We start from the raw sequence: 12,915 nt of genomic DNA, 5'->3' as shown, positions 1-12,915 counted from the left end.
TGAAGTGCTGCGTCGCGCAAACAAAAGGCTGGGGCTACAAAGGCACCAGGGGGAAACGGAGCAGTGTAGGCACGGCGCGTTAATGAAGAGCGGCGGTAGACGGTACGCTGCTGCACAGTCTCTCCCTAAAATGCCGTACAGTGACATGGCCAAAAAATAGAGAACCAAGTGGTAAGAAGCAGATGCCCTGTTACCCTGCAGCGTGTGTAGGTACCTTCCTCAAGGTTAAAATGAACGGGGCAAGGGTGATTAAAATGGTATGAAATCATACAATGCTGCAGGCTAATAGATTAGACCTTCTCTGTTAGGCCCAGGTTTTGAGCAGCTTTTTTATTTAGCTCCCCATGAAACTGTATTTTGATGTGGTCCACATAGGACTTCCATTTGTTGAGTGGAATCAGCTTGCTAGCATGTGTCTGCACCTTCCCGGCCAGCTTCTACGTCTCTGGGAATGCTTTGCAAGCCTGTCAGTTTAAGGAGAATTCAGCAGCTGGAAGGGAGAAATATGAAAGCCCCTGATATTTAAACCCCTGGTAAGCTATAACTAATTCTGACTTCAATGCATTAGGATCAGATCATTAGCCTCAGAAATACATAGTTACTACTGCTCATGTCAGTTCTCCTGCCTGCCTCCTCCACAGGTTGTCACCTACCAACTGCTAGGACTGAAGCAAGTTAGAGGTTGTACATTTAAACTTTTTCTTGAGATAGTAGTATTCTTTTACTGAATAACAAATACTGGTCCAGTGCGGGTAGCAGCCCTTCATGGCACACACTCGGGTAAAAGTAATGGGTTCCCTTTGGCTTAAAGTGCATCTTCTGACTTGAGGAGTATGTGTCCTAGCTGCTGAAGTGTCAGAAATTCACCACCTGTAGAGGTTTGGCACTGGGGAATGAAACTAGATACCAAAGACATAACTGTGCAGGAGGTGGGAAGCCCCTAAGAATGCTGTCACCTGACACTAAGGGGACAGATGGGTTCTTTTAGGGATCCTTGGCAGAACGATTATGGCACTAAATCATAGTTACAATTAAAGCTTTATATTCTTAATAGGATATTATGATTAGTATAGCACAGAATTGATTATTAGAATGGCACAAGATTTCTACGAGCAGGATCAATATAGTACAATCTATAAGTAGCGTAATACAGAATTTATAATACAGAATAACTTATAATTTCTTATTACCTAGATCCTAACTTATGACTTCTCATCACTTGAATCCTTTGCAGATCAAGCCAGACCTTAATACATGGTTTGCTGTATCAGTATAACAATCATAATCTAGACTTGAAAATCATATGAAAGAATATGAGTCAGTAACTCGATCCATGGAGGATGTAGATGACGGTGGAGGCGTCCCTGGCCACCAGAGGGTCCTGAGTCTCACTGTTGTCCTGGTTTGAGGTAAAACAGAACCAATTTTCTGATTTGTAATTTTACTTTTTAGCTGGGCCTCTTCTAACTGACTAAAGTCTGAAATTAACAGCATATTGTTCAGACACTGTTCACTCTCAGAGTGATAAGACCCGATTATACCAAGGGATGGTACGCAGAGAGGCTCTTGCTTTTACTTATTGCTATAACAACCAAGGTCAGCTCACTTCGCTGTTTGCCCCGTTAGGGGTTCAGAAGCGGAGAAGCGTAGAGGGGTCTCACCTGCAGGGAGGAGCAAACGGGGCAGGTGACCCAAAACTGACCAACAGGGTATTCCATCATGTGCATCACGCTTAGTATAAAAGCTGAGGGATCAAGGGGCAAGGCTGCTCTGGCTTGCTCTTTCTTCAATGGCCAACGTCTGAGGAGGTCTCAGAGCCTCGGTTCGTCTGCCTTTGATCCCGATCCGAGCGTTCCTGACTCTAGTTCCGTAATTCAGCTCCTGTCCGTCGCTGACTCCAGTTTGGGACTTTCCCTGTGTCTGCTGGTGACGTAATTGTCATCCTGGGAGCTGGATACAGTTTTTTATATATTGTATAATTTTTTTCTTGTTTAATTTTTATTATTCTATTATTATTTACTATTTTCTTATTTATTATTATTTTCATTAAATTAGGTTAGTTCTTTTCTAAACTCATAAATCTCCTTATCTCTTCCTCTCCTCTCTGAGGAGAGTTGGGGGAGAGGGCCATCTGTCGTTCTGATTGGCCAATCTGTCCAAAACCACGACAACTGTCCAGCAGCAGCTCCGGTCCAAGTTCCCCACTTAGAACTCGTAACTTGTTGATTTTATAGACCGTGTGGTGGGTGCTGTTATGCTGCCCTGTTCTGTCATAGGGTCATCACCACCACCGGGTTGGCCGGCTGCCTGGGGCCTTCAAGGCTGGTAAGGAAGGAATAATCGCCCTGGCACCCGGGAGCCTTCAGGCCAGCAGGGAGGGGAAGAAGAAATCTGTTTGGTTTGTCAACTTGGTGCACAGGACCTTCAGAGCCTGATAATGAGGGGGAGGGAATGAATATGTGACCACCTGGTCACAGAGAATGGCTGCTTGCCTTATGAAATGGCTTTAGTTATGCTGACCACATTACCAGGGGTTGGGAGCAGGGGATACGAGTCACAAATGCTGAAGTGCACTGAACATGCTAAAGCTAGTAGAAAGCACATTGGTGTGGGGAGGAGAGAGGTTAGCTCCCAGCTAAAGCTGTGGTGTCTTTCTCCCTCCCCTGCTGCCTCAAAACCCTGTGTGCCCAGCTGCTGTAGTCCTTTCTCCATATATACCCCTTCCCTTCGCACACCCTATGTGGGTAGTAAGAAACTACCCACAGCCTAAAGCTCCTCTTGGAATGTTGTGGATGGGTGTAAACATCCATCTGAGCCCTTAAAGCCTTCATTTTTTTCCCAGTGACTTGGTTTCTAAGCCCAGGTAAGCAACCTGGTTTGCTGTGCTGTTTGTACTTCACTGTATCTGGGAAGTCCTTCCTGTTTGTTGCCTGTGACAAGCTAAGTTGCTAGGATCTGCTCAAAGTCTGCACTGTTTAGTTCAGCTGCAGTGTCTTAAATTTCCTTTCCCTTAGCCAGCTTCCATTAGCAGCTCTGATGGAAACTAGGAACAAGAGGCCAAAAGCCTGCATGGGAGAAGAAAAATGCCTTACTGAAATTATTAGTCAAGAAATACATTAAAAGAAATACAGTTTTTGATCATGTCTTTGTTAAAAGAGGTAAAGAGCATTAGGATGCTGAGAAGCACCGATAGGTGACCAGCCTATTGGGAAAAAATATTGCCCTTTCTAAAACGCTGTGTTGTGAGGAAGTGGAAATCTTTTTGCTCCTGCAGCTAGGACCTTCAACCTGACTGTGAGCCCAGTGCCAGCCTTCCCTCTTTTAGTTTCTAATCACTCATATAAAACTTCATTATTACAAATGTGGCATTCAGGTAAATTGTCCTCCTGTCCTCAGGAAAATAGGTTTAACCCGAAGCCTGATTTCTATACCCTGCGGTTACCTAAACCAGTCTGATTTTCTTCTGCAGTGAATTGTAGATGGGGAGGAAAAGTTTGTTCCTTTGCTGCCTTTCATCTGTGACTATTTTCTTTGATTCTTTTTCCCTTTATTTCTTTCTTTGGCCTGCCATATAAACCCTAAGTTTGATAAAGCCCTGACCTACAAAGCATTATGATTATACAAATAGCCTAAAATGGTTTACTTGCAAAGCAGACAGAGCAGAACAGGCCCTTACGGCTGAGGGGAAGGTAAAAGCAGCAGAAGTTGGAAAGATTTACTCTTGATAAACCAGCAAGCTATGGGAAACACCATAGCTTGCAATGAATAGGCATAAAATAGTCACCAAACTATCCTTCACTCTATCACTCATCTATCACTCCCAAGTTGTCCTTCCCAGTTCTGACAGGGAGCAGAGAAGCTGTATCCTACACTATGGGCCACAATTCCCACTCATCTTTTCACCTCCATCCTTCAGACATCCAATTCCAACATTGTGCACAAAGTGAAACTAGCAAGACTCTGGCCTGGAAATGGGTCGGATTCAAGCCTGACAGAGGCAGAGAGCTGCCTGCTCTTGTAATGAATTGGTTGTGGATTGCCTGGAGTACCTGAAATAAGAAGGTGGGAGGAGGGCATGTGAGATGCTGGGTGAAGCTAGGGGTTTGGCAGCTGGAGCCAGGTCATGCATGCAACCTATTGTAAAACTATCCAAAACCCCAAATTCAGTTATACTTGTTTGCAGTTTTTGTGAATATGCAGCTTCCATTAATGGTATCTGCACCACTGCAGCACTTCCATGAATATATCTTAAAAGCACCACATAACACTAAAAAGAAACTCACCATGTAGGCATAAAGATGCAGCATATAATGACAGCTTTCATTTCTTCCAGATTTTTCTGCCTCTTGTGCTATTCCTGCTCTTAAGTTCTTATTCATCAATAAATTAATTCAAGGAAGAAAGTACATAATTGCATTGCTGCAGAAAAAAACTTCAACAGACTTTCATAGTCATAAAGGGGGCACTGTAGATTATAAACTAGCTATCAGAAATTATGTATGTTGTTTCTGTGGCAACTGGATTGAAGTTAGAGGGGAAGACTATCCATTAACTGACTTTTTAAAGAGACATAAACTGTGTCTCTATATCCATTTTAGTTTTCTGGGGGCTGGATTCAGAGGGTTTCTTTTTCCTGCTTATCTCCAAACCTATGAGATTTTTGTTTTCATTTATTTTTATTACCAAACAAAATGAGCTATGCATAAATAACTGATGAAACCAAGTTTTCTGGAAGATTTCCAGGTAAGATTAGTTTATCATTAAATAAACCAAATGTTAAGGATTTTTTACTGGTGCTCCAACAGAGGACAGCTTTGCTGGAAGAACTACACATCAGCTGCTATGTGAACACGTTCACTTCTAACAAACTGAAGTTCCTCACACTTCCAGAATGGATCATTGGCTCACCTATTGCAGTTCCTCTGCAATAATAACTGACGCTGAACACTTCACAGGAAGATGTAACATATGCAAAATACTTCAGAAATGTACTAAGGGAAGGAAAATCATGGCAGGCCTGTACAGTTAGATTAGTCCCCTTGTGTTCAATGAAGCTACCTACATGTGTATGGTTACGTACCCTGCTGAGGTTAAGCCTATCAAAGTTAAAGGGAAATTCTAGATCCACTAAAATTCTCAGGGATTTTGCTGTGGACTGGGATAAAGTGTTTTTTCCGTTAGACCAGACAGAGAATTAATTCGAGAACGTTGTAGAGGAAAAAGCAGTATGATTTGATAATGATTTGCGGTTACAGAGAGAAAAAAATGTAAAAATGGAGCAAATTTCACCCCTGAGACACCATGAAGTGAGCAGAGCTCCAAAAGCAACAGGAAAGAGAGCTGCTATAGAAGGGAAGAAAAAGATACAGAAATGCAAATGGACGAAATGGTTACAAAATGCAGAAATGGACAATTATCTGAATTAGTGAATTGTAACAAAACCTAGAATCTGTTGGTTGATCTAATTTATCTTTTCAGAGCACAAGCATTTTAATTCTGGGACATTTTGGTTTATTTGTTATCAGCTCCATTCATACAAATATTTGTACCAAAATACTAAACCTTGGTAAATCAAAAGACATATTCATGGCCAGTGGATTAAATTTTGAAGAAACTTTGCATACTAACCAAGAATTGCATGAATAAATATTTAGAACTTGGCTTGACCTTGACCTTATGTTTTCTTATAAAATCAGTAAGTCCTTCAGTTGTACAGCTGGATTGCCAAAATATTCAAACCAATATCTGCACATAGGGAACATGGAATCTCCTGAGTTCAAAAGAAGATCCTTATGTGTGGTCACTCTCAAACACATAGCTTGCTTTGTTGTATGACATTGCCATTGTAGTATCTGAATGTTACAAAAACACCACTAACTGAAGTTCTGTGGAGCACAGTACTTCATTGCCTCATTTTATAGTAAGGAAATTATGATAAATTACTTGAACGAGACAGAAAGATTCAGAAACTTGCAAAAGAATTTACGGCTTGACTTTGACTCATTAGAAACTCAGGTGCTTTAGTGTGGAAAACAGTGGCAAAACCTCTAATTCTGACTAAGAGTTACTGGGAAGTGCTAGTTCTGCCAACTAGGATAAAGAATTAGGATGTCCTCCCTGGAGAGAAAGATCGAGAGCAGACAGGCGAGACAGCGGAGAAATTCTTAGACATTATCAAACTTCATAAGAAAAGTTAAAATGGAGCTCACAGGATATGTTGTTGTTAAGTAGCCAGCGAAGTCGCATCCCAAGCAGGTAGCAGTTTGAACAGTACATATGTGTACTTTGCTTAAACCAACACGAGACCTTTCTTAACATTCTGTGAATGTCACTCTGATAGATATACTTGCAGTGTTATCATCCTTGCATTGTTGAAGAGACATGAGTTGAAGCCTAACTCTGTAACTCTCACTTCTGAAGTAGCATTTATTCACACTAGTGGTTGCACAGAAGACAATGTGTTAAATGCTGTTCCAAGTAATAGTTCAAGAGATGAGCCTTGCTACTCAAGTCAATTAAATAATCGCAGTACACTTAATTTAAATTCATGAGAATTCATTTAATTAAAAATGCAAGCTACAGTTTTTCTTTTATGGGCCATGCATTCAATTATTCTCAGCAATTTAGTGAGAACCTACAAGATTACCTTAATAAACACTAGATGAGTTTAAACCCAATTTAAGCCTATCTATAAAGCTGAGTTTAAGATTAAATTTAATTAGACTGGAATGCAAGAACAGAGGATTGACTGTTGCTAGTTCACCAGTTCTTGAAAAGCAGGATTGAGAGATCGGAGTTTGATTTGAATCAATTCTGTCAGCTTATTTTCAAATGTCTGGATTTTTATTGTTTTTTCTCACTACAATGAATGTAAATACATTCAATCGAGGAAATTTCATTCCAGATTAAGTACAAAAACACTCAGGTTCACCACTGCCAATCATGCTGACAGTTTCGATGATCTGGGCACACTGTATTACAGCAACAGCATTGTGATTATATTAGAAAACAATTAAATATCCCTGAAGTTTCTGCACCCAGACCTGGAAAACAGGGTCTGTAAAAGTAATTGTAAAAGGGTCAGACACAGTTTTGGTCAGACAAAAATATATATATTTGTGTCTGGGGAATATATAAAGGGAAAAAAATCAGCCAATGTACCCAACTGTACCTAGGGAATAAGTAGAATTGTGCAGTTTAGGGACCCCTTAATGCTGTATTATAGGCCATAACGTTTCCTTTAGAGTGTTTCAAGACTTTTATCAACAAAATGTGAAGCTGTGGAACTTAGGGGCATAGAATTAATTACATTTTTTTTTGCTAGCTTCACAGGCATAAAACCAAAAATTAAATTTTTCCTTTAACCATAATGAGTTATAACTTTCTTACTACAGAAAGAGGTGGTCAGAATTTGATTGCCTCACATTTCTCCTTTTTTCATTTTTTTCAAAGCATTGCACTATGCTTTCTATCACAAACTGTATCATAATTTACTTTTTTCCTCTTTCAAGTGCCTGCAGGGTATATCTGGAACTTTACTTAAAGCCATATTGTTTTACTCTGCATGAAAGAGTCACGACTCTGTTCACCAGCAACACATCTCCCATTCATTTTGAAGAGAGTCAGCTTCAGTCCATTATCCTTCATCTAATAATTCTCTCTTTTTTCTGGTATTTCTCATAATAGTGACCAAAGAACCAGGCAGTAAAAGATTAAAGTTAGAAAAAAAAGTTAAAAGATCCCTTTTAAATTGGTGAACACAGCTGCTTCCTTGAAGACACTTGTGTGTGTGTGTCACAGAACTCAGTCTTTCTGTTTTACCACTTCGATGGAACCTGGAATTCAGCAATCCCAGCATGTAATAAAAAAGAAATCATCCATTTTTAACAAACAAACAAACAAAAAATCCTAATGACAAAATCCTTCCTCAATATACAGATGAGTTCAGTTATGCCATATTTTACCCTGCTTGATGAAAATCCAGTTCTGGCCCCGGAGAGTAATTACCACACCTGGCATCTGCCAAATATTGTGTGTAGAATATCAGACATGCTTTTCTTGTTCATATATTGTCTTCCCTACATGCCTGCTTTGCCACTGTCAGAGACAGTGCTGGGTTAAGTAAACTTTTGATCCGATACCAAAAAAACTGTGATCACTCTTTCATTCTTAATTTATAATATAGCCCTAAAAATACAATATGCTGCTTCCTTCAATCTACTGGCTTATTTTTAACTGCCTAATATTTTTATCAATGCTAATCGTGGTTAGTTCCTCTTAAAACTAGCACTTCCTCCTCTTGAACATCTGCAACTGAGGTATTTAAGTGATGTGCGGGAGATGGAGGGCTGGGGGCAGCTGCACGTTACAAGCCAGAGTGTTGTCACCTCTGCAGATGGCAAAGGGTACTTGCTATTAATAAGTCAATAATGCATTTCAAGTGGCTTTTGGTGGAAGTTATCTTGGTTTGTATCTGGCACTACTCAAAAAGAGCTTTGCTCATGATCGTCCTTTTGGTGGTGTCTTTTTTTAACTCAGCAAGTGCACTCTGCCATTATATGGAGCTATTCCAGAAGCACATCTAAACTCTGATGAGTGTTCAATGCTTATTATTTACCACTATGAAAAAAAATTACACAGCTGAGGGGAATTTCCAACTTAAAAAAAAAAAACAACCCAACAACAAAACACCTTTATGAGAAAGTTTAGGATGGAAATGCGAAAGAATGGCCTCAGAACTGTGGAATAATATTTGACGAGCAGTAGGAAAGATTCAATGTTACATATTGGATGTTAACAATGTTAAATTTCCTCCTTTGGCCCCACTCAGTCATTCATACATAGCATGTCTGACAATCGTTCTGTCTTTGTGAACACTCTATGATCACATTATGCAGTTTGCGTCATTTGCAAAGATGTATACTCTCAGAGCAGAACCCTCTTAAACAGCAGTAATGAAGGGTTCCAGAATTTTAAAGTTATTCTGAGTGTTATTTTTATGAAGAACTAATAAGAAACACATTTGAAAACTATAAGCCCTTTAAAAAAAGAACTTTAAAAATATTATACTTTCTCCCAAATGAAAAACATACTTCCTTTCACAGTCTTAAATCTCAAAAACATCTTGTCAAATTAATTTCCAACCTTTCTTGGGGAAATGCATCTTGGTCCAGAGGCTGCTCATGAGAAACAAGAACAAGGGAGTTTTTTAAAAGGTGGTGTAGTCAACATTGGGCTTGTCATGAAAAATAATTACTCATCTCCACTAAGAGGTTTACTGCAGAATTTTCAGTCTAGCTGTGGAATTCATGAAGCTGTGCTTCCCTTCAGTTCTGTGGTTTTGTAAATGGCTAGTTTTAATCATAATTCTTATTTTGAAAAACAAAGGCAGAGCCATAGATACGCAAGCTGGCAATTAACAGTGGAGGTTTTTCATCGTGGATTTTCCTGTGGTGTCCAAAGGCTCTTTCTTGATTACTGTGCTGCCGCCGATGGGGGCAGAGGCAGCACACAGGGACATGAAGCAGTGGAGAACTGCCAGAGGCGATGGGCATGGCTGGCACCAGCTTCTCCTTGAAGGACTGTGCAGAGCAGGACAAGCGCCTCTGCTAAGAGGCCAACATGGGAATAGCTGATTAGACTGAAAAGCAGTTTTTTCAAGTGAAGTAACCAGTGGAGAGAACAATGGGAGGGTCTGAAGTTATACACCTACAAAGTGACTTGATTTGTAAAGCCAATGAACAGGTACCATCTTTCTTCACTTCATTAAAAACTATGTTTTTTTCTGTTTTTGAAAACTGGTGCATATCTTGACCCAGTTGTGCCTGATGAAGGATTTAAGATCCTGATTCTAATTAACATCTGGGCACTTTATGCATTTCTAAAGCAAACGTGACTAAGGCTCACTTCAAGGTCTGTTTACACTGACAGAGAGGTAAACTGTTATTTTACATATGGGAACTTGATATAGTTGTTTGACTGAGACTACAGTTTGGCTGATAAAGCAAATAAAGTTGATGCAATGACTTCTGTTTGGCATTTGACTTGGCGCTCACAATGTTTTGATTAAAGAGCGAGAGAAATTCAAAATCCCCATGGCCTGGACGCAACCCCAGCTAACTGCTAGCAATCCGAATGCAATTGTGCACAAATAAATGGGTATGTTCTGAAAGGCAATGTGGCTGTTGGCCTTTCTTCTGCTTAACATAGCAGAGATTCACTCAGGATGTGGATTAACTGCTTAACATAGATCAGAGATTTTGTATCTAGAACTAGAAGAGCTGCTATTAAAGTTTGCAAGGAGTCGTGCATGATGCAGGGGAAGCATCAGACGAGCAGAGTTATTGGTGCTGCACCTCATCATTCCCCAGTGTTATGTCTCTAGTTAACAAAGAGGCACAGGATTAAGCCACTGTGATGACAGTCACTGCTCTGTCTAAACCTTAGTCAGGAGAGTCTCAAGGAAGGTGCTGGCATCCAAGCAGCTGGAGGGTATTCTTTTTAAATATTAGTGTGGGTTGATGTAAGAGACCTCACCTCCGAGGACTCAGCTACCGACAGACCTAGGTTACATAGACAAGCTCACCAGCTACTGTTACAACACCTATTGGAAATGAAAGAACTTGCCATACAGCTGACCAAGGTGGTGTTGGTGGGATTGCCAAATTCACCATGCCTGCGAGGACACAGCAAGTGCTGAAGGAAAGAGGAGGCAGCTTTCCACTAGGCTGTCCTGTCACGTTGATGAGATAAAATGCAAGGAAGCCTGGAGGAGTGGAGGAAGAAGCACTGCTTATCTCTCCTCCTGCGACTGGTAAGGCCACTCTCCCTTATGGCAGAGCGGCTAACCAAACCAGCGATGTGCATGTTGCTATAGTCCAGGAGTCTAGGTATGAATGTAAATGTGGCACTAATTCAGTCAAGCCCTATAACCTGTGTAATAAAAGAGGCTCAGATGGTTGATCGTAACAGTTCTTCTTGCTGCTATTATATTTCTCTCCTTTAAACCAATCTTTGTATCATTTTTCTTTTATCCCTAGGGCACTAACTGGTTCCATGCCCAACCACTTATTGATTTTAGGAATGTTGGAGTGCCATATATAATCTTGAAGAATCCACTTTGTAACTTAATACTGAGATAGCTACTTAGTGAGAACCCTGTCATATCTTTTTGTTATTTGCTGATTTTTGTTTGTTCCCCTACTGTTTTAAAATCTGAACTCCAGCTGTCAAATAAGAGAAAGACTTTTATCTGATGTGCTCTTCATTGACACTTCAATGCAGAAGTAACAGAAACAATATGAAGACTAAGATGTTAATACCATATTGAAAAAATGTTTACATGTTTATTTCTAAAAAAAAAGTCGTGCTCTTCATTTTTTTCTGTAATTGTATTGGTAATGCAGTTTATTTTGAGGGTGTAGTTCTGGCACTGTGCTCATGCTCTACTAATGTCAGTGATGTAACTGTGAAATGACCCTGTCCCTTATAGTACCATGTTTTGCTTTGTGTTGTCTAACAGTGCGCTTTCATTATTTTCTTCAAAGAAACCATGTGGTAACTGAGCTCACTGATGAAATACTTTTAAAAGTATTTAAAATTGATCAAGCTGATATTCCGATAAAACATGACACAATAGAATTGAATCTGAAGAATTTTGGCTCCATGCCTTTGCTGGGATAAAGAATGGCTGGTGACTGCTCAAGTGAATAGGCAAAGCTGAGGTTTGAAGGGTTACATTCAGTCCCACATTTATAGTATCACATCATATTACATTGTTCTGTAATATTGTACTGTTTAACATTTTCATTAGTGACCTGCATGATGGGGCAGAGTGCACCCTCAGCCAGTTTGCTGATCACACCAAACTGGGAGGAGGGGCTGGTACACCAGAGGGTCGTGCTGCCATCCAGAGGGACGTGGACAGGCTGGAGAAATGAGCCGACAAGAACCTCATGCGGTTCAACAAGCAGAAGTGCACCTGAGGGGAGGAACAACCCCAGGCATCAGTACAGGCTTAGGGCTGTCCAGCAGCTTGGAAGAAAAAGGTTTGGGTTCAAGTTGAACATGAGGCAGCAACGTGCCCTTTCAGCAAAGGCCAATAATGGCCTGGACTGCATTAGGAGGAGTGTTGCCAGCAGGTCAGGGGAGGTGATCCTTCCCTACTCAGCACTGGTGGGGCCGCACTTGGAGTGCTGTGTTCAGTTCCGAGCTCCCCAGTACAAGAGAGACATGGACATACTGGAGAGAGTCCAGCAAAGGGCCACCAAGATGATGAAGGGACTGGAGCATCTCCCACACGAGGAAAGGCTGAGGGAGCTGGGACTGTTCAGCCTGGAGAGGAGAAGACACGGTGGGAATCTCATCAATGTATATAAATACCTGCAGGGAGGGTGCACAGAGGACAGAGCCAGGCTCTTTTCAGTGATGCCCAGTGACAGGACCACAGGCAATGGGCATACACTGAAACACAGGAGGTTCCTCCTGAACATCAGGAAACACTTTTTCACTGTGAGGGTGACCAAGACCTGCACAGGTTGCCCAAGGAGTTTGTGGGGTCTCCATCCTTGGAAATACCCCTTCTGCGATTCTGTGATATATTGCACTAAGACAGGATGCAAAGGTGATATTGAAGAGCTGCTACTGAATATCGTGAAGTGTTTTAATACCTTTTATATGATTAAAGTGTCCTATGTTAATTTCATTGGATACTTTTTTATCTCACCTGAAAAATGGTGTAGATACTGACTCCATGTATCCACATGACGTCTGGCTCTTTGATTTGGTATAGGTCTGCAAAACAGTACAGTTTGATAAGAATGTACAAGTCTCTTTTTGCTTCACCAATGAGAAATTAACTGTTCATCTGCAGTCGGTCATGTTTGAATTTAAGGCCAAAGTGCCACATTTTAAAGA

At 40.8% G+C, this 12,915-nt stretch overlaps 1 long non-coding RNA gene across 2 annotated transcripts; it reads left to right on the top strand.

The window, feature by feature from the left end:
* The first annotated feature begins 35 nt into the window (after positions 1 to 35).
* LOC128902876 (uncharacterized) lies at positions 36 to 5,609 on the top strand. 2 transcript variants are annotated; one of them, XR_008463901.1, is made up of 3 exons: positions 36 to 533; positions 1,235 to 1,409; positions 5,256 to 5,609. It is a non-coding gene; the product is annotated as an uncharacterized LOC128902876 (long non-coding RNA). The 2 variants fall into 2 exon arrangements; XR_008463900.1 differs by lacking the exon at positions 5,256 to 5,609 and adding an exon at positions 4,806 to 4,995.
* The last annotated feature ends 7,306 nt before the right edge of the window (positions 5,610 to 12,915 follow it).

Source organism: Rissa tridactyla, chromosome Z (genome assembly GCF_028500815.1).
Source record: "Rissa tridactyla isolate bRisTri1 chromosome Z, bRisTri1.patW.cur.20221130, whole genome shotgun sequence".
In the NCBI taxonomy this organism is placed as follows: Eukaryota; Metazoa; Chordata; class Aves; order Charadriiformes; family Laridae; genus Rissa; species Rissa tridactyla.
The sequence above is the reverse complement of the archived record's forward strand: the minus strand, read 5'-3'. Positions and strand labels throughout refer to the sequence as shown.